General features: G+C 39.9%; 1 protein-coding gene across 5 annotated transcripts in view; it reads right to left on the bottom strand.

The window, feature by feature from the left end:
* Nucleotides 1-21,898, bottom strand: part of SYTL5 (synaptotagmin like 5) — a 323,995-nt gene that overhangs the window by 251,210 nt on the left and 50,887 nt on the right. The gene's annotated exons all lie outside the window — the stretch shown is intronic.

Raw genomic sequence — 21,898 nt, 5'->3', positions numbered from 1 at the left:
GCTGTAACAGCATGGAGAGTCAGTTACTAAGATGCAGAGGTGACAGAAACAAAGCTGTTACGTATGTGATCAGCTAAGTGAGGGGACAAGAGACAATCACGACAAACTTGTGACACATGTAAATACAAACAGGGCTCTTCAAGCATACTGGGGGAGGAAACTGATCTCCAACATTTCCAAATAAGCATGTTCCTGGATCATTAAAGAGAGAAATAATGCAACCCCTACACCAATCACTAAGGGATGAAGAACAGACACATTTGAACTACATTATAGAGGTGCCTTTGTTTCTGAAGGTAATAAAGGGCGTCACCAGAAGGCACATGTAAGAACAAATGTGTACATTTGAACATTTTTTCAGTAGTTCCAGGTCACAGAACAAAATGAAAAGAGAACTGGTATTTAAATACTCCATTAAGTACACATGTATTTCCCTTAGACTAATATTTACTTACCTTATTACTTCAAAGGATCCCCTTCAAAACGCATCATAAATTTTATGTCCTAACAATTTTGTTTTATTGTTCTATGGGATCATTTTTGCCCTATTCTTGGATTTTGTAACTGTAGAAAGTTCGAGAATCTTCATATTATAGGCTCTCTATCCAACATTGTTTAAAGAGAAATTAGGTGACATTGCCACAAGTATCCTTGGTATTCACCTCTTCTATTAAAAACCCATGCTGAACTCCTCATAGAAAGTATTCCAGAAGAGAAAGCAAATGTTAGTATTTTTGCAATCCAATACTTCTGAACAACTTGGGAAATTTGACTTTTGGTTTTTTGAGATGAGGATGAGGTCGTGGGCAGGAGAGAGATTTAGTTAATGTATTTCAATGTGGACATCTTAGCTAGGAAACTGAAAAAGTCATAAAGGGATTGTTGTTCCCCCAAAGAATAAGAAATGAATACAAAAGGAAACAAGCAACAGTCTTAAAATAATAAATTAAACCATAAATTGGTAGCATTTCATTGTCAGAGTGACTCACTCCTTTTCCTTCCATCTCATCCTTCCATTAACAAAGGAAACAAGTCACCCTGACCATCTAGACTTCTTGGGTATCTATTTTTTCACTATCATATTTGTAGACATGTCTATTTAATCAAATGAGGAGGCAGGAAGCTTTATAACTGATATAAAAGATAGTCACAAAGGTCTTTGTTATGTGGAAGGATCGACAGCTAGGGAAACATTGGCACAGAAATAATATCTAACATTTATTTAGGATTTACTAAGTGCAAAGTAAGAGATAAAGCAGTACACATGTTATAACCAATAAGCAGAATAGCAAAATTCTAACCCATGCATTTTACTTGATGTGAATTCATATCCTAGCTATGAATTTCCTTATAATGGCATACATGGTCCTGAAGTCCTACATTTCATAGCCTTAGGGAAGTATCATAATTATTTACCACCCATTTAGTTTCTCTACCAACAGGATGTTCTGAGATTCTTGGTAGTACAGTAAGAGTAACAGAAGAGGTTATTGGAATAGTAGTCCCTTCCAATTGCTTAAACTTTCTGACTCAGGAAACTGAGGTTTCTAGGCTTATCTAATGAATAACACTTTGGCCTTAGCAAAGACAGTGTAATATAAAGCCAACAGCACAAACCTGGGAGGCAGCATGTCTTGGGATGAATTCTGGCTCTTCCACTTAATTGCTGAGACCTTAGGTTACTTAACATCTCTATGCCTCACTTTCCATATACCCAAGTAGGAATATTAATGGTACCTACTTTTTTAGGGTTGCTATGAGAGTTAAATGACAGAATCACCAAATCTCACAGGTCAAGGCCACACTGCTTCAGCACCTCATGCATGTAAAGCACAAGAAGGAATTTGTAACAAAAGATCAATGCACAGCACTTTCCTCTCTATTACTAGAGAAAAGTACTAATGGAATCTTTTGACTCTGTATAACAAAGGAATCATATGACTCTCTTAAAAACACGAGTGTCAAATCCACAATGAGATATCACCACACCCCTCTCAGAATGGCTATTATCCAAAAGACAGAAAGTAACAAATTCTGACAAGGATGTCCAGAAAGGGGAACTCTTACACACTGTTGGTGGGAATGTAAATTAATACAACCAGTGTGAGAAACAGTATGAACATTTCTTAAAAGACTAGAAATGGACTCTTCATATGATCCAGCAATGCCACTACTGGGTACATACCCAAAAGACATGAACACGTTGTATCTAAGAGATACCTACACCACCATGATTATAGCAGCATAATTCACAACAGTGAACTTACGGAAGCAATCAAGGACATCAACTAGAGGACATCATGTTGAGTGAAACAAACTGGGCACAGAAAGACAAATACCACATGTTCTGTCTTACATGTGTGAGCTACAATTAAAAAAGAGAAAAAGTCAAAAAATAAAAAAGGGAGAAATGCCTGTGTGTATCACTACTGCTGCAAATGTAGTTTTGCCAATCCTTGTCTAATATCTTAGTCATACAAATTAAGAATGATATACTAGTAGAGTTTTAATGATCTGTGATTATTTTAAAATTTGCTGTATGAGTGAAATGGACCTCTTTTGATTTGACTATTGTTTTTAGCCCTTGCCTATATTTTTACTTTTAACATGTTGAACTCTTTATCTAATGGAGCCTTAAGCCTTTGACTGTAATATAAATTTAAAATGTTATCTGAAAAGTTCATAAAGAGAAGTAAGAGAGAGGGAGGGAGGAATGGAGGGAGGAAGGAAGGAAGGAGGTATAATTATATTCTTCGAATTATATATATATGAACTACATGGAATCTGTTCTCTTTGTATTAATATCATATTAACCTAAGAAATGATGACTAGCCACGGTTGTTCCTCTTCCAGTCCAACTATCTGCTGTGACCCAGGAGGACAGTGGAGGATGGCTCGAGTACTTGGGACCCTGCACCCGCATGGGAGACCAGGAAGAGGCACCTGGCTCCTGGCTTCAGATCAGTGTAGTTCTGGCCATAGCGGCCATTTGGGGAGTGAACCAATGGAAAGGAAGACCTTTCTCTGTGTATCTCTCTCTCTCTCTCACTGTCTGACTCTATCAAATAAAAAAAAAGAATTGATGAGAAAAAAATACAAGTGAAGTCAGAAGTCAGGATCACCTGTGCAGGAAGCTACAGGGAAATACAAGAAAGTTTGCTGTCCAAATTCTGTAGCTTTGTGCTGAAAGCTCCAGTTAAGAACTGATTGTATCCGTATGGGGACATGGCTATGCAAACTTACAAACAAGTCTAATTATATCTTCCAGAGACTAACAGTTCAGCTGTGAGTAAATACCTTAAGGGCACAGAAGGGCTAGCCCAGATACCAAAATTATATATGTGTTAGAAGTTCAGAGGTCAGAGAGGTGGGAAAGGCTGATCAACTGGGAGAATTCTGGAGTTATACTAAGTTTTAGCTTAAGTGAAGCTACGCTTTATATGGTAGATCAAAGATGCCCAGAGAGGGCCTGGGATACTATAAGCAAGGGAAAAGATATAAGCAAAGGTATAAATGTGTACAATACTGTCAGAGGCCACAGATTACATCAGTTGCCTGGGGAAGAAGAGTCTATAGGGAGGGGAGTAGTGGGAGCCATAGTGACAGGTGGCAGTGGAGGCCAAACTGTGCAGGTAGCTTCTCCATGATTCCAGTCTAGCACATTGGTAAACAGCAGTTTAATACCTGATTACAAATATTTTGGGAAACATACAGGGAAAACTACTTCAGAAAATAAAAACAATAATGAGTCGTTAACCACAAACTCCTAGTTATTTGAATGGATTATTATTCCCTACTTAGATTTTTCATCAATACACAAGGGATACTAAGCCCAATGACTGAATATACAAAGCTATATGGACCACAAAGCATGTAAGCATTATCAGAATATCTTTTGATCAGCCAAATAATTGTTCTAGTCAAACTGTTCTAATCATTTCTGGGAATGTTTATCAGCAATATGTTCATTTGAAGCATATACATACATACATACATATATTCCAAAGAATTTGTGCCTACATTTATTGGTAACCAGTAAAGGACTCAGATATCAGCTATAATGAATACTTATTTTCTCTCTCAAATATACTAAAAATCACTCCCTTAAAATACTGACTGCACAGATACAACATTTTTCAGTGTTTTTAGTGTTAGCAACAGCATGGTTTTGCCTATGAAACACAAAAAAGTCACCAAAATGTTTCAGCCAATATTTAGCTGGAACAAGGTCCTCAGAAGGGGGAAAAAACAGAGAACAAATAAAGGTTCCATGCAGCCAATCATGTAAGTTCCACTTTACAAATAAATGCACCTACACCCAAAGAGTTTCATATGGTGGAAATGTGTTCTATCAATCAGTTAATGCCATGTGGCCCAGAACAGACTGTAGAAGGCCATTCTAGCTAGTGATGGGATTGGGGTTAGACAGCAAAGGTGAGCTTCTAGTCAATCAGCCCAAATACAGTCACCATTTCAATATTTAAGATATTGAAATCTAAACAATTGGCATTTGAGTATGGGAGACAGCTAGAGATGGGGCTTTGTTTCTCCCTCTACATCCTCTCCACGTAAAATCATAAAATATACTTTTCTAAGTGTCTTTGCTATAGCTTTTCACTCACCTACAGAGAGAGCAAAATGAGGTCAAACTCCTTGTTTACAGAGCTCAACCTAATTAAAATAAAGTGTTGTTTCACCTGGGGTTATTCATATACTTCCCACTCCGCCAGATACCAAAGGAGGAAAAGACTGGGAGTGCTATGAGTCATCAATATCAGAACCAAACCGTTTTTCTTGAACTAAGACTGCAATGACAAATCGTGCAGAGCAAAGGGTCTAAGGTTCCTCCCCTTAGCATTTCAATTCCTCAGAGTGTCAACTCCATGACTTGCCTTATGCAGAGATGGTAGGCATTCAAGGATCCAGAAGTTGAGGGGATTTCTCACCATGCCTGTGGTAGACACTGTAGAACGACTTTCTCCAAACCTCTTATAACAAACCTTGTCCTGCAAAAGCCAGAAAGCAAATAAACCACATTTCCAGATTCCTTTGTGGCTGAGGTTTCAGATGTGATTTAGATTCTACTAGTGATCTGAATTCCACATGATGACTGGAATAAGGAAGTGAACTTGGTGACAGACATCAGTGATTCTTATAGGCAGTGAGTTGGAGACATTGTGTTCCTCTGCAGAACACTAATGAAGGTTCCAATATCTATTCTCTATCATCACAGGGGCTGAGCACTAAGAAGCAGCAGGAGTGAAGCTCATCTATGAAATACATGAAACCTGTACTCTTCAAGTTAATAAAAATTTTAAACAGTTTAATAAAAGAAATATCCTATGGTATAACTGGTGGTACTCACGGCAAAGTAGCATCAAAAAAGGTTCACTTGGGGCCAGTGTTGTGGTGCAGTGCGTTTAGCTGCCACCTTTGATGCTGGCATCCCATTTGAGCATGGATTTGAGACCTGGTTGCTCCACTTCCAGTCAAGCTCCCTGATAATGCACCTGGGAAGGCAGCAGAAGATGGCCCAAGTATTTGGTGGGACTCTGCACCCATGTGGGAGATCCAGATGGAGTCCCAGGTTCCTGGATTTAGTCTGGCCCAGATCTGGCCATTGTGGCCATTTGAGGAATGAACCAGCAGATGGAAGATCTCGATCTCGATCTCTCTCTCTCTCTCTCTCTCTCTCTCTCCATTGTGGGCATTTGAGGAATGAACCAGCAGATGGAAGATCTCTCTCTCTCTCTCTCTCTCTCTGTGTGTGTGTGTGTGTGTCCCCTTCTCTAACTCTGGCTTTCAAACAAATAAATAAATAAATATTTTTAAAAGGTTATTTGGCCCTCCCCAGAATTTTAGAAATTATCAGCATCGTTTATTCATTGCAACAATAATGCTGCACAACAACCCAAAATTTTCAGTAACAGAAATCATAAGCATTTAGCTCATGAATCAGCAGAGTCAGATGACCTAAGCTTTGCTGATTCTGGCTGGATTTGCTTGTCTAAATGTGGTCAGCTGCAATTCAGATCACCCATACGGCTGGGGTCAACTGGCTGTCAGCCAATCTAGGATAACTATCATGATTTGGCTCTGCACCACATGCTTCTCATCCCCCAGCAGACTAGCCTTGGTATGTTCTCTTAGAAATGATAGAGAATCAGGAACAGAAGTAAAAAAGTGCAAATGCTTTTATAAGTCTCTGCATGATCATATCCACAAACATCTCATTGAACAAGTTACACAGTTGATCTCAAAATCAAAGAACATATAACTATTCTCCTTTAGCAAAAGAAAATACAAAGTCACATGTTCCAAAGGGCGTGGTCAGGGACTGAGATAATTAATGCCATATCCTTCATACCACCTAGTACCTTCAATTAAACCCTTCTGCTTAAACTAGGCAGAGAATATTTGTTTTCAATTAAGAAACTAGACTTACACAGCCACAATGCTTGACAATTGAACTTTGAAATTATAGATATATGTAAATATACACAGTGAAAATTTCTGGAAAAACATCAGTAATAGTTAAGAGGAGTTGCCCCTGAAGAGAGATACAAAAGCCTGAGGTAGAAGTAGTTCTAACATGCAGTGATTTATGCTCTTTTATGGTTGCATTACTCTTTTGGTGAAATATTAGAGAAAAATAGAAAGTTAAATAAATATGTCAATAATGAAATAAATTCCATGTGTAACCACTGGTTTTGTTCTTTCCTGTGCTGAGGGACTGTAGGGCTGGTTATAGACACAGAGATTCATGCTACTAGTCTTAAAATAAGATTTGGATTATTTGACTAAAAATGTACTACCAAGAATACATACTGATATAAATGATTGAATGGATAAATAAATGATGGAAATAGACAAATCTCCAGCATAGAAGAATCCCAAACAATTTATGCAGATACTTCACGCTCAAAGAGGTAGAACATAACTCCTCACTCCTTAAATATGGGCTATCCCTGGTGACTTAGTGTGCAGACTAGAAAGGGAGAAACAAAAAATTAACTTTACAGTTGAGAAACATGAAAAACACTACCTCAGCCAGATTATTAAAGTTAACATCAACAGTGTGTACCCTTGAGTCAATATGATGAGAATGACACTTCAGCTCTGTGGTCTTCCTCCGGAAACACATAACCACAGTCTAATTGTGTAAAAAACATCAGACAAATACCAATTGAGGGACATACTGTCAAATATCTGACCAAAACTCTTCAAAATTGTCAAGGTCAAGAGAAACAAGGGAGGTCTGTGACACTGTTACAGCCAAGAAGAACCTAAAGAAACATGAAGGTGTAATGAATGTATCCTGCATGGCATCTTGGAATAGAAAAGGCATATGAGGTAGAAATTAAAGAAATGTGAATAAGGCATGGGCCTCAGTTAATGAAAATGTATCCATATTGTTTTGTTTAACTGCAACTGTGCCATATTGATGTAACATATTAATAACAGGATAAAATGAATATAGGTATATAAAACTATGTCCTATCTTTACCATTTTCCTGTTTACCAAAACTGTTACAAAAATAAGCTTATTAAATATCCACTACTAGTTCTGGAAAGTCACTAAAATAATCAATGACTCAATCAGAAGGTATTGTGGATAATACAAACGACACCATGTAAACACCTAATTTTAGAATATGTGCTGCCGAAGCGAGCACCAAGTAAACACCTAATCAGGCTCATACAAGCGGAAATTTCAAACTGCAGCCAGGTGTTTGTGTAGCTCAGAGAAAAACCCATTCTAAGATCTACAGCTCGGTGTTGAATCCATCTGAGAGGGGCTATGGGATGAATAAAGAACTAGTACAGCTTATCTGCATAGTAATTGTACAGTACTAGCCAACTGCATGCCTGAGCAGTCTTACTTCATGGGGCAGTCAGAAAAATGTTTTTCCTTACGCTTTAAGAATGTGCTATACCCTATAATAAGTGTTTTTCCTTGAGGGATATGTGGACTCTACTCCCTACAGCTCACCAGAGTGGAAAGGCCTCAAATGGCACAAGGCTCATGGAGCCAAAGCTTACCCTGTTGTTTGGGACCCCCTAGAAAGTTTTTCTAAAGTGGATGACATTTAGTGGGAAAACATAGAGGAAAAAGGAGACTGATGGATTGAAGGATATGACCCACCACTCTTTGAAGGAGGTAAGATTTACTAATGAAGTATGGAGACATTTCTGCAGAGAAATAAAGAATAACAACTCCTCAAAGAGAAGATCTGTGAGGTAAGAGGGGAAACTAGGTGCATCCATGTTTCCCCATCGTCCATGAAGGGTTACAGTTAAGTGTTTTTCCTATGGACTATGGGTTAGATAATATTTGGTATTCACTTTAAAATTATTTCTCTCATTTGTTGCAATTTCCTTTGTCTTGCTTAGAGCAAGGTTCTCAACCTGGAGTCCATGATCTCCCAAGGATATATGGAGAGAATTTAGAGAGTCCATGAACTTGGATGGGAAAAAAAATTACATCCTTATGTTCACTGATCTTTAAATGAAATTTACAATTGTCTTCAAATGTGAATGTAGGCTATAAACCATAATACAATTAGTAGTACCTGTGACTATCACCAACAGAAATCAGATATTTTCGTATCACATTAGTTATTGCAAATATCATAAAATATACCTTTTAATTATTACTACTTTAAAATTTAATCCTCATCAGATCCACCACTAGATCACATTATTTAATAAGTTAATAAAGAAGTAACAGGGCCAGTGCTGTGGCACAGCAGGTTAATCTACTGCCTTCAGCACCAGCATTCCATATGGGTGTTGATTCGAGTCCCAGCTGCTCCACTTCTCATCCAGTTCCCTTCTAATGTGCCTGGAAAAGCAGTAGAAGATGGCCCAAGTCCCTGGGCCCCTGCCACCCATGTGGGAGACCCAGAAGAAACTCCTGGCTCCTCCCTAGCCCAGCCCGGGTCTTTGTTTCAATTTGGGGAGTGAACCAGCAGATGGATTATCTCTCCTTCTCTCTTTGTAACTCTTTCAAATAAGTAAATAAATCCTTAAAAAATAAAGGAAGAATTAAATATAGGGGTAGGCAGTGCAGTGTGGGAGGTTAAATTGCCATTTAAGACAACACCTGTATCCCAAACCAGAGTGCCAGTTTGAGTTTAAGCTCTTCCACTTCTCTTTTTTTTAATCTTTTTTTAACTTTTATTTAATAAATTTAAATTTCCAAAGTACAACTTTTGGATTGTGGTGGCTTTTTGCCCCCCATAACTTCCCTCCCACCCACAACCATCCCATCTCCCACTCCCTCTCCCATTCCATTCACATCAAGATTCATTTTAAATTATCTATATATACTAAATTGATCTTCTGTATATAAAAAGTACAGATTTCAACAGTTTGCACCCACATAGAAACACAAAGTGTAAAGTACTGTTTGAGTACTAGTTATAGCGTTAATTCACATTGAACAACACATTAAGGACAAAGATCCTACATGGGGAGTAAGTGCACAGTGACTCCTGTTGTTGAATTAACAAATTGACACTCGTTAATGGCATCAGTAATCACGCAGGACTCTTGTCATGAGTTGCCAAGGCTATGGAAGCCTTTTGAGTTTGCCAACTTCAATCTTATTTTTTTTTTTTTTATTTTTGACAGGCAGAGTGGACAGTGAGAGAGAGAGACAGAGAGAAAGGTCTTCCTTTGCCGTTGGTTCACCCTCCAATGGCCGCCGCGGCCGGCGCGCTGCGGCCGGCGCACCGCGCTGATCCGATGGCAGGAGCCAGGAGCCAGGTGCTTTTCCTGGTCTCCCATGGGGTGCAGGGCCCAAGCACCTGGGCCATCCTCCACTGCACTCCCTGGCCACAGCAGAGGGCTGGCCTGGAAGAGGGGCAACCGGGACAGAATCCGGCGCCCCGACCGGGACTAGAACCCGGTGTGCCGGCGCCGCTAGGCGGAGGATTAGCCTAGTGAGCTGCGGCGCCGGCCCAACTTCAATCTTATTTAGACAAGGTCATAGTCAAAGTGGAAGTTCTCTCCTCTCTTCAGAGAAAGGTACCTCCTTCTTTGATGGCCCATTCTTTCCACTGGGATCTCACTCACAGAGATCTTTCATTTAGGTCTTTTTTGCCAGAATGTCTTGGCTTTCCATGCCTGAAATACTCTCATGGGCTCTTCAGCCAGATCCGAATGCCTTAAGGGCTGATTCTGAGGCCAGAGTGCTGTTTAGGATATCTGCCATTCTATGAGTCTGCTGTGTATCTCGCTTCCCATGTTGGATTGTTCTCTCCTTTTTTATTCTATCAGTTAGAAATATCAGACACTAGTCTTGTTTATGTGATCCCTTTGACTCTTAGATCTATCATTATGATCAATTGTGAACTGAAACTGATCACTTGGACTAGTGAGATGGCATTGGTACATGGCACCCTGATGGGAATGAATTGGAATCCCCTGGCACGATTCTGACTCTACCGTTTGGGGGAAGTCATCTGATTGGTTCTTCCACTTCTGATCCAGCTTCCTGCTAATGCACTTGTAAAGGCAGAAGGTGGTGGCCTAAGTGCCTGGGACCCTGCTACCCACACTGGAGACCCATATAGTGATACTGGCACCTGTCTTTGCCCTTGCCCAGCCCTGGCTGTTTGTGGGTATTTGGGATAATATCTCTCTCTTCCTCTCCGTCTCCCTCTCCCTCCCTTCCTCCCTTTCCCACGGTTTTTTCAAATAAAGAAATAATTTTAAAGGAAGTAAATATAATGTTATACCCTAATTTTGTTTCAATATTCTGATAACTGCATTTAAATTCAACTTATTTCCTTTTGTAATCCAGTGTACTTGATTTTTTGTACTTAAGACACTATTCTGATAAGAAAGCCATAGGCTTCATCAAGGCATTTATGGTGAGGCAGGTGGTACAGTGGATTTAGCTGCCACTTGGCATGCCTACATCCCAAATAGAAGTGCTGGTTCAAGTTCCAGCTCCTCATGTCTGATCTAGTTTCCTGCTAATGCACCTGGGAAAGGAGAAGATGATGACCCAAGGATTGGGTCCCTGCCACCCATGTGGGAGACCCAGACAGAGTTCTTGGATCCTAGTTTAAGTCTGGCCCAGCCCCAGTTCTTGCAAGCAATTGGAGAATAAACCAGCAGATGGAAGATCCCAATATGTTTCTCTCTTTCCCTTTCTTCTTTTCAAATAAATATATAATATGTAAATATAAATAAATATACATATTTAAAGGGATCCATCCATGGCACAAAAAGGGTTTTAATGGTTATAAACTCTGGCCTAGAATTTACAAGCTGGTACAACTTTAAAACTTTATGTGGACACACTGTTAAGGAAAGTAAACAGTGTGTAAAGAGAAAGGTCATGTCGATAGCCTCTCTACTGACTACCATCGCCTAACACACACACACACACACACACACACAGCATAGAAACAAGGAGGAATATAGCCTACAAATACTGTACTAAACACAATGATAAAGAATCAGATGAACCATGTACAGCAGAGAACATTGGGCTCCTCTGGACACACAGGAACCACAGGTAAACAGATATAGCAGAGGACACAATACAAACTTCTCCTTTCCTAAGTATGTTAGAGCATATGCCTCTTAAGGGCCTTAAGGAAAACTGAGTCTTTTACTCTGCCATTCTAATTGATTACAATATTGACTACTTTGCAACAGAAATGAAAAAAATACATTACATGATGAAAAACACTGACTCTAAGAACCAAAAGTTCAGAAAGAGCGCTAGAGGAGGCTTTCACCAAGGACATCCTTTGTAAGTACAATGTCTTTGCTAGCAGTTTTCATTTTTAACAGGATTTATTTGTTAATTTGAAAGGCAGACTAATGGAGAGGGAGAGAGAATAGTGTTTTTTTTAAATATTATATAGGGGCTGGTGCCATGTCACAGCAGGTTAAAGTTACAGCTTGCAACTTGGCCATTCCATATTGAAGTGCTGGTTCAAATCCCAGCTGCACTGCTTTTGATACAACTTCCTGCTAATACATCTGGGGAAGCAATAGATGATGGCTCAAGTACTTCAGGCCCCTACCATGCATGTGGGAGGCCAGGATATAGTTCCCATCTCTTGGCTTCAGCCTGGCCCACACCAGGCTGTTGCAGTCATTTAGGAGAATGAACCAGTGAATAGAAGACAGACCTTTTTCTGTCTCTGTCTGTCTCTCCCTCTTTCTGTGTGTCACTCTACCTTTCAAATAAATAAATCATTTAAAAATCTCTGTTGCATTTAAATAAATTACAAAGACTAATAATAAATAAGCCTTTATGAAGCCATCACCCAATTTGGACCTGGAACATTACCAACACCAGTGCATCTACTATATGTTCCTAGCTTTTCCCATGCCTGAATCTCCAGCATTAGCCTGAACTTTAGGTTTACCTTGCTTTGTAATTTGTCAAATAGGTATGAGTACTAACAATGAATTTTTTAGTATCTCTTATCTCTAAGCTTTATAAAAAATGATACACAACTGCACAAATCTTCAATGATTTAGTTTTTCCCCCAATATTTTGTGGACAATGAGCATCTGTGTCCTTGCATATGACTGTGGTTAAATCACTTTGACTCTATTGAAATAATGCATATCAAATCTACTTATTTCTTTTTCTACCACTGAACAATTAGGTTAATCTAGGATTTTTGTATTATGAATCCTGTTGCTATGGACATTCCTAAGGAAAATTCTTGCTTCACATGCAGGAGAATTTCTGTAGGAATTAAAGTTGTAGGGTCATTGGGGTAAATAAATGTTTAAGTTTACAAGGTAGTGACAACCTGTCTTTCCCAAAATGAAACAAATTTACAATCCAATCAACAAAGTATGTGAGTTCTTATTGTATTATCAGATTTCTTAATGTATTGTTATCTTTGTACACCAAGGATAATAAGCTGTTTCATCATATAAAGGACATAAATGTGCTAGCAAGTAACAAAGCTTTATTAGTACAGCTTAATTCAAGGTTATACAATATCTCTGCCGGAGTTATCCCTGGAATACAGATGCTATGACAAGAGTCTGCACGGGGGCTGGTGTTGTGGCACAGTGGGTTAGGCTGCTGTCTGCAGTACTGGCACTCCATATGGGTGCCAGTTCAAGTCCCAGCTTCTCCACTTCTCATCCAGCTACCTGCTAATGCACCTGGGAAAACAGTGGAGGCTGGCTCAAGTGTTTGGGCCTCTGCATCCATGTAAGAGACCTGGAGGAGGCTCCTGGCTTCAGCCTGGCCCAGCCCTGGCTATTGCAGCCATTTGGAAATTGAACCAGTGAATGAAAGATTCTAACTTTTTTTTTTTAAACAGGCAGAGTGGACAGTGAGAGAGAGAGAGACAGAGAGAAAGGTCTTCCTTTTGCCGTTGGTTTACTCTCCAATGGCCGCCATGGCTGCCGCGCTGCGGTCGGCGCATTGCGCTGATCCGAAGGCAGGAGCCAGGTGCTTCTCCTGGTCTCCCATGCGGGTGCAGTGCCCAAGGACTTGGGTCATCCTCCACTGCACTCCTGGGCCATAGCAGAGAGCTGGCCTGGAAGAGAGGCAACCGGGACAGAATCCGGTGCCCCGACCGGGACTAGAACCTGGTGTGCCGGCGCCGCAAGGTGGAGGATTAGCCTATTGAGCCATGGCGCCGGCCTTCTAACTCTCTCTAATTCTGACATAAATAAATAAAATAAAACTTTTTAAAAAATGAGTTTGCATGCAGGTATTTCATTTGCAGAAGTGAATCCAAGGAGTAGAAGTAGGGAATTTGCAAAAGGGAAAACAGAAATCCAATTCAGGAGTATACCTTTGACTTGGCCACAACTATAAACAATAAAGGCTTGATCTTGCTTAGATCCTCTGGGAACTTCTTGGGAATAAACACCAGTGAAATGAAGCTGATATTTATTTGGCCTTGGAAGAAGGAAACATTTATGTCTGGATCCTTTTCCATATTAGCCAAGGGTATATTCTTGGGCATTTAACTACCTGAACATTACATAATACATACTTGTGGGTGCCAGGGTACTCCAATAGGACTCCATGTTGAAGGATCAAAGAAGTCCTGGTGTGGAAAGTGAGACATTCACTGTAAGACTAAGGGAAGGCACTGTCTGGTTACACCTGTATGAAGCTGGTTACTGGACCAGTGGCTTAGCTAAAAAGATGAGCCACAAGGATGTGAAGTGAAGCTCAAGTTGTCCAAAAGATATAGCTACTGAGTGGCAAAGATGAAAATTGAGGATACCTATCATGTTCAAATATGAGGCACTTGGTACTAATATGTAAGCACTGTCAACTGCTACCCAATAGCCATCCCTACCTTTCTTCTCTTCTAACAGAATGCCAATTAGTTCCAGTAACAGACAAAGAACACTGAAGTAGATCTGACACAATAGCTCCATGGTACCATCACAGGCCCAGATTTCTTCTTCTACCTTTCTTTTCTACCATCTTCAATGTTAGTTTATATCTAGTAGGTAACCACACCATGGTCCAAGATAGCTCCATCCATTATGACTACATTCCAGACTAGCAGCAGGAGGAAGCACAGGAGATAAAAGGGCCTTCATCCCAGATAAGTCAACTCTTTTTACTCAGGTTTTCTAGAAGTGCCACACAACACAGTTATCTCACAATGGCAGAAATCAGTCTTAGGTTCAAAGTTGAGTACAAGAGATGGAGACTGGATTGCATGGCTACCAGGAATAAAACTGGGATCCCATCACTAAAGAAGAAGGTGATAAGGGATATTTGATGGCAACCAGAAGTCTCTGCCATAGTAGTCATTTGATTTGGGGCAAGTTTTTAATATACATGTCAGTTTTCTAATTTATAAAATGGAAATAACAGTATTATCTCACAAAGTTAATATGAGGACTAAATAAGATAATGTAAATAAAATTGCACACTTCCTGGTATGCAGAAAATGCTTTACAAATGCTCTGGTGAATCATCAGCATCAGGGTCTGGCATTGAACCAGTCCTCACATACAGATCTTATCAATGTCCCTGAATTTATCAGGCATGAGGGTGCTGCTAGGTGCTGACTCACACTCGCAACACTCATAAGTGTTTAAAGCCAGAGTGGTGGCTTAGTAATTTACAGTGACAAATGTAACTGTCAAGCAGACCAGACACCCTGACCAGGTTATTCTCTCCCTGAAGGCAATGAACATGTGGCATTCTATGGTTGATTGCTGAGCATGAAATCAGGAAAAACAGAATTCACTTTTTTGACAGGCAGAGTGGACAGTGAGAGAGAGAGACAGAGAGAAAGGTCTTCCTTTGCCGTTGGTTCACCCTCCAATGGCCGCTGCGGCCGGCGCACCGCGCTGATCCGATGGCAGGAGCCAGGAGCCAGGTGCTTTTCCTGGTCTCCCATGGGGTGCAGGGCCCAAGTACTTGGGCCATCCTCCACTGCACTCCCGGGCCACAGCAGAGAGCTGGCCTGGAAGAGGGGCAACCGGGACAGAATCCGGCGCCCCGACCGGGACTAGAACCTGGTGTGCCGGCGCCGCTAGGCGGAGGATTAGCCTAGTGAGCCGCGGGGCCGGCCAATAGCATTGAGTTCTGATAGCCTGTTGAATCCATCTCCACAACTGAGCTTTTCTTATCTGGTGTTTCAGATATTCAGGCCAGAAACACAACAGATAACCTCTTCCCCTGGACTGTGCTACGAGGTGCACTATCAATTGCTGGGAAAACTCATCAAAAATGTGAAAAATGTAGAAAACCCTTGAGGGAAAACTCAAAATACTTATGGCATTAGTAAATCTATTCTAAAAGGAGGTCTTATATATTTGGCATAACTTTAGAAAAGTGTAAGAGAAATACATTAGCAAGATCTGTTCTTTTGATAACAGCAACAGCTTCAGCAATGGGGCAGCAACAAACCTGATTCTATATTTGTTTAAAATATTTATGTGATTACAAGTTGAATATATTTTTAAGGTTAAAATGGAAATATTTTGGTTGTTTCATATAGATAGAATACTGAAAATTAAAAACATAAAATGCTTTAAATTGAATAGGAAACATACACACACATACATACACATATGTATGTGTGTGCGTATATGGGAACTTCAAAAAGTTTATGGAAAATTTAATTAAAAGATAAGTTTATCCTTAGTATAGGGTTAATCTTATGAGTATAAAGTAAACTGAAAGTAGATCATTGTAAAAATTAAGAGAGGGAATAAGAGAGGAAGGAGGAGGGAGGGTGGGAGCATGGGTAGGAGGCAGGGTAGTGTGGGAAGTATCACTATGTTCCTAAATCTGTATATATGAAATACATGAAACTTGTATACTTTAAAATTTTTAAAAAATTATTAAAAAGATAAGTTTATTTTGGTGCATTTCTGAAACCCATGCACAGTGTTTTCATAATGCATATATTCCATGGGCTTTTTGAAAAGCCCTCAAAAACATGGATTTCATAATTTTTGTATCAAAATAAATATATTTTAATTTCATTTTTCATAAACTTTTGGAAGACCTCTCATGTGTGTGTATGTGTGTAGCAGAGGCTAAAACATCCACAGAACATGAATGTTGCTGATTTAATTCTCAAAGAGCAAGAACCGTGTTTGCCTCATCTGTAGTTATTTGGGGAGGAGATGCTGTTTGATATAGCTCACTGTTGGACTCATGTAGAAACAATAATGTGATTAAATTTAAAATAACTTACAATTTATGTGTTTTGAGAAATTTGCAATACCCCAAGATGATACAATCTCTAGAACAGCTAATCCTTTTTTTAAAAAAATACCATCTCAGAAATATACAGCCAGTCTCATTAAATCATCTTCGAGCTGGTAGAAGAGCAAACTGCAAATTAGCTCTGTGATTGAGAAGAAACATGAATAGAGACAAATGGGCTGACATGTAGCCTCTGTATTCATTCACCTCTATTTATATAGGAGATTAAAAGAAATCCCACTACAGCATTTTTTCCCATTTCCTCATCCTTTGACCTATGAACTGAAAAGCAATTAAGCTTGGAAAAAGAAAAATGTAGTACTATCAGCGATTAGGAGAGCAAGTATCACTGGTAAACATCACACATGATGTGAGGTTGATTTGACTTATCCAATACTGTAAAATTTCAAAGTGTCAGAGATACCTGGTTTCCAAAGTATCATCCCTAGGCCAGCAGCATCAGCATCACCTGGGAACTTGTTAGAGATGCATATTCTTCGTCTCTACTCTAAACCTATAGAATCAGAAGATCCAGGGCAACATTTCAGCAGTCTGCTTTTCCGTTTCTCCAGGATTATTCTGATGCCACTAAAGTTTGAGAATCACTAATCTAGACAGAACTACGCTAGTTAAAAGTATGTTCTGTGAACCAGCAGCATGGGCATCACTAGGAGCTTGCTGGAATCACAGAATTTCAGGCTCCATCTAGATTTACTGAGCAAGAATCTGAATTTTAACCAGGTCTCCAGGTGACTTGTATGCCCATTAAAGTCTGAGAAGTGCTATACTTGTTCCATGGTTCCTGTCACGAGCAGATTTGTGTCCGCAATTCTCCAAATTTATATATGTTCAAGTTCTAACCCCAAGGATCTCAGAATGTGACTGTATTAAAATGAGGTCCTTAGGTTGGGCCCTAATCCAATATTACTGTGCCCTATATTATAATAACAGATTAGATGGGGCCGGCACTGTGGCGCAGTGGGTTAAAGCCCTGGCCTGAAGCGCCGGCATCCCATATGGGCACCGGTTCGAGTCCCAGCTGCTCCTCTTCCAATACAGCTCTCTACTATGGCCTGGGATAGCAGTTGAAGATGGCCCAGGTCCTTGGACCCCTGTACCCACATGGGAGACCCAGAAGAAGCTCCTGGCTCAGCACAGCTCCAGCCTGTTGTGGCCATCTGGGGAGTGAACCAGCGGATGGAAGACCATTCTCACCTCTCTCTCTCTCTGCCTCTCTGTAATTCTTTCAAATAAATAATAAAATAATAAAAAAACAGATTAGATATGCACAGAGGAAAGACTATGTGAAATGATACAGAGAGAAGACAGCCACGTGCAAGTCAAAGGGAAAGGCCTCAGAAGAAACTAAACCTACTGATACCTTAATCTCAGACTGCCAGCCTCCAGAATTTGGAGAAAATAAAAGGTAAAATAAATGTGTTAGTTCATCAGTCTTTCATGCTTTGTATAACACTCTTAGCAAATCAATGCAGTTTCCAAACCAGGTGCATGTTGGAACAGTCCAGAGAGGTTTAGAGATATTGAAACATAGGTCCCATTCCCAGAGGTACCAATTTAAGTGACCTGAGAATCAGCCCACAAATTTGCATTTTAAAAAGCTCTCCAGGTATTTTTAATGTGTAAACAAAGTTGAAAACTGCAGATAATCTACTCCTTTTTATTTTTATCTTTATTTTTTTATTTTATTTAAGGTATATAAGTTTCATGTATTTCATATATACAGATTTAGGAACATATCTAAATTTCACCAACTACATTTCAGTGTCTTGATACTTGCTTATCTAATTTTCTACCTTGATGTCCCCAAATCTGGCTCCTTATGCAACTATTTAAATAGAGGACTCCTACTGGGAAAGAGTCAAGAATCAAAGCTGGAATGGGCATTGTGGCACAGTGGGTTATGCCACCACCTACAATGCCCGTATTCCCTGTTTTAGTGCCTGATTTGAGTCCTGACTCCTATGTTTCTGATCCAGCTTCCTGCTAATGCACCTTGGAGGGAGGAGATGATGGCTGAAGTGCTTGGGCCCCTGCCACCCACACAAGAGACAATGCTGAGTTCCTGGTTCCTGGCTTCTACCTGGCCCAGCCCTGGCTGTTGTGGGCATTTGGGGAATTAACTAGCAGATGGAAGATATTTTTTAATTTTTTCTTTTCTTTTATTATCTCTCTCTTTCGAACTAAATGAAAATAATAAATAAATATATGGGTAACTTAAAAAAATCAAAGCTGACTATAATACACTCTCTTCTACTCACCTGTCAAATTTTAAGTTTTTGTGTGTATGCATGCACGTGCTATATGCCAGAAAACACTGTGAATATTTATTTCCATATTTATTTTGATAGTGCATCCTCCACAGTAAAGCTATGAAGAAGGTCACAAAAGGAAAATCTGTTGACCTAAATTGTCAGTACCCACTACCTCCCCCTAGGTTCTTTGTGTCACTCTTATTATGTTACCCTCAGGACTCCTGGGATCCAAATTAAAGACTCTTAGAGTTTTGTAAATCAGCATTTCAGGGAATACATACCAAACCACTAATCAGTTTTCTCTTGCCTTGTGCACTTTTTCCATGTCCTTGTGAAATTTTGACACTCCCAAACTCAACAGTCTACTCAAAGGGCGACTATTAAATTTTAAATTTTATCCTAGGAACTGGAGGGTCTGACTTATACTTAATAGAATGGAAACCATATGATATTATAAACATGTATGCATATATATGTATTACATGTATATATGAATGCTAGCTATAATCTCTAAAAGTTAATACACTTTACAAACACGATTACTTGGCATACTTAAAATACCATATTCCTAGCAGAGAAAATCTGTTTTGAATGTGATTTTCTACCTGAGTTAATTTTAAAATTTATTTTAAAAATATATTTGAAGGGCCGGCGCCGTGGCTCAATAGGCTAATCCTCCACCTTGCGGCGCCGGCACACCGGGTTCTAGTCCCGGTTGGGGCGCCGGATTCTGTCCCGGTTGCCCCTCTTCCAGGCCAGCTCTCTGCTATGGCCAGGGAGTGCAGTGGAGGATGGCCCAGGTGCTTGGGCCCTGCACCCCATGGGAGACCAGGAAAAGCACCTGGCTCCTGGCTCCTGCCAGGATCAGCGCGGTGCGCCGGCTGCAGCGGCGGCCATTGGAGGGTGAACCAACGGCAAAGGAAGACCTTTCTCTCTCTGTCTCTCTCTCTCTCACTGTCCACTCTGCCTGTCAAAAAAAAAAAAAAATAAAAAAAAAAAAAAAAATATATTTGAAAAGGAAAGCGAGAGAGAGAGACAGACTATCCATCTGCTGGTTCACTACCAAATGCCCACAACAGCCAGGAGTGGGCCAGACCAATGCCAGGAACCAGGAACTCCATCTGGGTCTCCCACCAGGGTGGTAGGGACCCAAGTACTTGAGCCATCACCTGCTACCTCCCAGGGTATGTATTATCAGGAGTCTGGATCAAAAGTGCAAAGTAGTTGGGACTTGGACCAATATGGGATATGGGCATCCCAAGCAGCAGTTTAACCCTCTGTGCCATAAAACTTGCCCCCTTGATTAATATTTAATATTGTACTTGGCCCAATGTTTGATAATAGTCACAGATTTAAATAGATCTATTTTGTGATAATCTAGCAGACTTTCTGGTGAGCTCCCCAAAACCATACCCGACATTCCTTCTCTTGGCTGCCTTTCCATTACAGAAACTGAAAATCTTGATACTTTCCCAGCATTCCTTGCAACTAAAATCAGCTTTTAGATCTGCCTCAGATGTGGCCAGTGAGCTAAAAGGGAGATTTTGTTAGGAAACTTCGGGGGCAGAGATTTTCTCTCAGATGAGTGAAAATTTCTTTTAGGAATATACTCTGCCCCTTTCCTGCCCGGTTCCTATCTTTGATTATAGGATAGGACAAAATATCTGGAACCATTAGAGCCATTTTGAAACCAAGAGGGTAAGGTACTGTTACAGAACTCTGCTACTGTTAGGCTACAGTGATCACCTGCTGTCAGACTTCTCTATTTGTTAAAACCATGTTTAGTTGGCTTTTCTAGTACTTTTAGTGAAAAATAAAAACAAAAACTCACAATGAATATACAGATATTTTTCATATACCAAAACCTCTCACTTAATTTAGAACTCAGTGTAGTCTGAGGATCCACACCTTAAGTATCATTGGATGTAAATAATTACTTTCTAGAAGTGAAGAGAAAGCATGCCCAGGTGGTATTCATGGAATACAATCTGCACTGTCAAATTCACTTATTCATTCATTTTTAACAGACTTCTACTTTACTAAGCTCCAGGGATATAAAAATGAATAACATTACCCCTGTCTTCAAATAAATTTTATCTTGAGCAATACTAGTATGTAAATCAAGAGCGACAGAGTAGTAAGAGCTATGATAAAGGTACCTAGAGGGGAGCAGTTATGTTATCAATGACGGGAAGTATTACTCAGTTTGGAGGGATTCTTGGGAAGAGCATTGGAAGATAATCATTAGAGATTCCACTCAACTCTAAAAAATTATCCCTGTCATCTGACTAAACATATAAGGTTTTATTAATTTTCCTTCTATAATCACAGGCTATAAATCAAATGACAATTCAGGAAAGAGCAATTTATAATGGAGGACTAATCAAATGCCAGAAAAGATCCTCCCCATCTTTTTCCCACAAACGATAAAGATATGGTTGAAGGGGGAGTGCTTTTATCCCATATTAGCAGGGATGTTTCTTGGAACAGACTAATTCTGTGCTGTGAATTAAGACCACCTGTTAACACTGTCTCAAACCAAACAATATTGATGATGAAGCAATCAGTTGTCAACATGGACCACAAATTCACACATTCCAAGAGGTTCTCTCCTCTGCTACTCTTAAGCAAAATCGACAATAACAATTAGCACACTTTGCCACCTAATGATATAGAAAGGGGACATCCCTCCCCCACACTGAATTTTTCTAAAAGCAGTTTAGTGAAATACCCCCACTCCCTCCCCCTCCCCAGGAAGAAAAAATTAACACGCAGCTTTGCATTGTTAAATCCTTATAAGAAACAAACTAGGTCCTCATTGATTCCCTTGCAAAGGAAACAAGAGGTTTTTGAAGCATCTCTGAGAATAGAGAAAATAACACCATCAGCTGTCTCCTCTGGAATACAATACATTTAAACGATAAAATAT

The sequence above is a fragment of the Oryctolagus cuniculus genome, chromosome X (assembly GCF_964237555.1).
Source record: "Oryctolagus cuniculus chromosome X, mOryCun1.1, whole genome shotgun sequence".
In the NCBI taxonomy this organism is placed as follows: domain Eukaryota; kingdom Metazoa; phylum Chordata; class Mammalia; order Lagomorpha; family Leporidae; genus Oryctolagus; species Oryctolagus cuniculus.
The sequence above is the reverse complement of the archived record's forward strand: the minus strand, read 5'-3'. Positions and strand labels throughout refer to the sequence as shown.